Source organism: Helianthus annuus, chromosome 13 (genome assembly GCF_002127325.2).
Source record: "Helianthus annuus cultivar XRQ/B chromosome 13, HanXRQr2.0-SUNRISE, whole genome shotgun sequence".
NCBI lineage: Eukaryota > Viridiplantae > Streptophyta > Magnoliopsida > Asterales > Asteraceae > Helianthus > Helianthus annuus.
Window position 1 is genome coordinate 36,774,363 of NC_035445.2, and position 4,764 is coordinate 36,779,126.

Sequence of the window (4,764 nt, forward strand, 5' to 3'; positions counted from 1 at the left end):
ATCTTGGAAACTCGAGTTGTCACATTATCCCCAACTTGAAAGAAATTTCGTCCCGTAATTTAGCATGCGGTTACTGAGGAAGCTAGGTAAGTTGTATCGTTTACTGGTTTTCCTGGGGTGCCACATCATCCCCCCGTTGATTTGGAATTTCGTCCCGAAATTCGGTAGTAGCTCCAGCCTCAGTAGTAGTTGCATTGTTCTGGAATAACTGGGGATACTTGAGTTCCAGCTGGTCTTCTCATTCCTAGGTGTACTCTGGGCCACGACGGGAGTTCCAACGAACTCGAACAAGAGGTATTCTGGTGTTTTTGAGGACCTTAACATTCCGGTCCGTGATTTCAACTGGTTCCTCGACGAAATGTAACTGCTCGTCGATAGTGAGTTCCTTCAAAGGAACTATGAGGGTCTCATCTGAGACACTTCTTCAGATTCGACACGTGGAAAACGTTCTGAACTGCACCGAGTTCTGCTGGTAAGTTTAGTTTGTAGGCCACTTTGCCTATTCTTTCTATGATTTCGAATGGTCCGACATACCGCGGATTGAGTTTGCCTCGTTTGTCAAAACGAACTACACCCTTCTAGGGTGAGACTTTGAGTAGCACTCGATCCCCAACTTGAAACTCGAGTGGTTTCCGGCGCTTATCAGCGTATCTCCTCTAACGGTCACGTGCTGCCGCCATTCGTTGTCGTATCTGTGCAATCCGTTCAGTAGCATCAACTACAAGTTCTGGACCTGTGATCTGACTATCGCCCACCTCTGCCCAATAGAGAGGTGACCGGCATTTAGTCCGTACAATGCCTCGAATGGAGCGGCTTGAATGCTGGTGTGGTAACTGTTGTTGTAAGAGAACTCCACTAACGGGAGATGTTTTTCCCAGCTGTTGCCGAAATCGATAACACATGCCCGAAGCATATCTTCTAGAGTCTGGATAGTACGCTCAGACTGCCCATCCGTCTGAGGGTGTTATGCTGTGCTCATGTCTAATCGTGAGCCGAAAGATTTGTGCATTGCTTGCCACACTTCTGAAGTGAATCGTGCATCACGATCTGAAATAATAGAGGTTGGCACTCCGTGCCTCGAAACAACTTCCTTCAAGTAGATGTCTGCTAACGTAGAGAACTTGTCTGTTTTTTGATAGCCAAGAAGTGAGCAGACTTTGTGAGTCGATCCACGATCACCCGAATAGTATCGTTCCCCGCTGGGATCTAGGTAAGACGGTAACAAAATCCATGGAAATTTCTTCCCATTTCCATTGTGGTATCTTGGGTTGCTATAGTAGGCCTGATGGTTTCTGATATTCTGTCTTGACCCTCGCATAGGTCAAACATTTGTTAACGTACGTGGCTATGTGGGCTTTCATACTAGGCCACCAATATGTAGTTATGAGATAGTGGTACATTTTATACGAACCTGGATGTACCGAGTAGCGGGTGACGGGTGGTCCATTGGACAACCCTTAAGCATGTTAAAAGATGAAATAATCCTTCACTTAATCGTGTAATTATCTTGAATTAGATAACTACGGTTGCTTATGTTTCAGGTGCGGTTCGGGAGCTAAAAGATGGATTAAATGCAGCTTTAGAGACTTCGGTGATGAACGGGTCGAGCGTGGAACAAGAGACAAAACAAAGAAGACAAATCAGCTCACCACCATAAATTACGGTCCTACCGTAATTTACGGTGGACCTGGATTTCATTTGGATGTCACCGTAAATCAGTTTCCTCACACCGTAACAATTTATTGTCGTGTCTGACGGAAAAAGTGTAACTGCCACAATTAAGTTAGTTTGATGGTGTCTTTTCATCATTCTTCATGATTGAACGGTTAGAGAATATCTTGGGGGCGAATTTGGCAGTGCTTGCTTGGTTTTGAACAATTCCTATCATTCGGTTTGTATTTTCGATTCGCATGAACATTGGATTTGCTATTATGATGATTCACCAAGCCATGTCCGGCTAAACTCTTTGGTGATCATCTTAGGTGAAGGTTTCTTGAACTTTTGTGTGTTTTATTTCTGAATTTCTTGAATGATAACTTGCATTGCTTGAATATCATGGTGTATGTTTGGTTGATTGTAATTTGTTAATCGATATTGCAATTTCTAGTCTTAATCGTATGTTCTTGGTGCCGCTGGCAATCGAGATATCACGGGAAGGGTTAGGGTTGGTTATTGATTAATTGGTCATCGGGAAACAACCTCGCGTTTATATAATCCGAGTACTTTGTTCTCTTTTATCACTTCAATTATCTATACACGAGTTATGTCTATGTAACTCTTTCTAGTTGGAATTACACACAATTGTTTAAAGAAACTGAAACCTAAGATGATCATTGTTCTCTCCTAATCTGTTTTACAACCACATTTGATTTGAAATTAGTTTTTAATTTAGTCTTCTAAAACAACAATCCAAACTCTTGAATTTTAATTTCTGCAATTTAGTTTAATATTAGTTTAAGTACAAAGCTATACAATCGACACACCTTCCACATACTCCCTGAGTTCGATACCCTCTTACTACTATCTATAGTTGTTTTGGGGATTAAATTTGATAGTGACCACGACATCACGTCAAATTTTGGCGCCGTTGCCGGGGAGTAGTGCGCAACGTGTGTTAGTTTAATAGTTTTGTTTTTTTTATTTTCGGGTTTACGTTGGTTGTGTTTAGTGTGCAGGTACTTCAGGTGTATGCATACTAGAGGCTCTCATAGGTCATCACCGCTATCGTTTGATCCGGAAATTGAAAGAACGCTAAGACAAAACAGAGTTTTAGTACGAGAAAACAAAATCATCGGTTCACCCACTTCACCCATCACACCGAGAAACATCATGGCTGATTCTCAAATTCCACCTACAACGGGTCAATCATCCTCACCCTTTATACCTACTTCCACCCAACCATCACCAAATACCACATTACCTAACACCACCGCTGAATTCACACCATCCAATGTCACCCAACCAATCACCACTCAAACTGAACCTACCATCACCTACAACCCATCCACCACAATCCCACCCTTATCCCACTTCTTTCCCCCAACTACGGGTCAATCATCATCCACCTTCACAATTGCACCAAATTCAACTATTGTGCATACTGCTTCATCCTTTAGACCACAACAATCGGGTTTTCAGTATTCGACCATCCCATTTGGGAAAACTTCGGGAATTCAAGGAGATGGTTATGATGAGGGATTTGAAGATTTTGAGGGGTATGATGATGATGGGTACGCTTATGGAGGTTATGGTGATCAAGGGGAGTTTGGATATGTGCAAAGTCAATCTCAAGGGATGGCAAGTGTTGGTGGAATGCCACAACAACAACTTATACCACAACACATTCGGCCAAGACCACAAGGGCCACCAATGCAACCACCTATTCCATTGCAACAAGTCCGGCCACAACATGTACAACAACAATTTCAAAGACCACCTCAACGCCCACCGATGCGACAACAACAGTTTCAACAACCAATCGCACCACAAGGGCAAGTACCAAGGCCAAATGGTCCTATTATTCCAAGAGGTAGGTATGGTGTACCAAGGAGACACCTTAGAGAAAATGTGAGGGGCATTGAAGCACATTTTCGGCCGGTAATCACTCAAAACCCTTCACCGGTAGTCATACCTCATAATGATCAAGGGCGAACATTTGAAGTAAGAACCAACTCTTTGCAAAGTTTACCAAAGTACAAGGGGTTGGCAACGGAGGAGCCTTACTTTCATTTAGAGGCTTATGACTTAATTTGCAACACTCTTGGGAGTCAAGGGTTTTCGGCTGACGATATCAAATTGGTATTATTCCAATTTTCTTTGGAAGATAGGGCGAAGAAATGGTTTTACACGTTACCTTCGGCATCCATATATACATGGGGGGAGATGCAACAAACTTTCTTGGATGAGTTTTACACCGCCCAAAAGACCAACGATGCAAGAAAGGGGTTGAGGAGCTTCCAACAACAACATGGTGAGATGTTCCATGAAGCGTTTGAACGATTCAATATGATGATAAAGAATTGCCCTCACCATGGGATTGAGATTTGGGAGTTGATGAATGCCTTCCACGAGGGGTTGAGTGCCGAGGATGCTAGAGATTTAATGTCCATTACTGGTGGGACTTTTGGCACAAACTATGAGAATGATGATTGGGAGTTCTTAGAGAACATGGCAACTACATCAAAGAGGAAAGCTCAAGCCTCAAGAAGAGCCCGACCGACCACTACCCGACCTCAAGTGCACGCCATAGATGATGGTAATGCTCAAACCACTAACCAAATTTATGATGTTTGTGCTTTGTGTAATGAAATAGGTCATGCGGCTGAAAATTGCCAAGGGATGTTGGAAGGGCAATACGAAGAAGTCCATGCGGTTCAAGGTCAAGGTCAAGGAGGAGGTGGTAGGAACTACAACAACATGAACTCTAATACCTACCACCCCGGGTTGAGGAACCACCCGAATTTTAGATATGGGAACCCTTCAAATCAAGCAAACCTGAATTTTCAAGGTAGCCAAGGTAACTTTGGTTCACGCCAATCTTACAATAACCAAGGTGGATACCGAGGCGGAAATAACCAAGGTTATCAAAAGCAATACCAAACGGGTCAAGAACAAGGGGGGTCTTCGGGTGGAAACGAGATGATAGAGATGCTAAAGAGCATGCAAATGGAGATGCAAAAACGGAACCAACTTGATGAAGTGCGAATGCAAAAGGATGAGGTTCGTGACAAAAGCATCCAATCACTAACAACCCAAATGGGTCAA

General features: G+C 43.2%; 1 non-coding gene across 1 annotated transcript; it reads right to left on the reverse strand.

Moving 5' to 3' along the window:
* Positions 1-3,931: 3,931 nt before the first annotated feature.
* Positions 3,932-4,037, reverse strand: LOC118486150. Its single transcript, XR_004878006.1, has one exon. It is a non-coding gene; the product is annotated as a small nucleolar RNA R71 (small nucleolar RNA).
* Between the last annotated feature and the right edge of the window lie 727 nt (positions 4,038-4,764).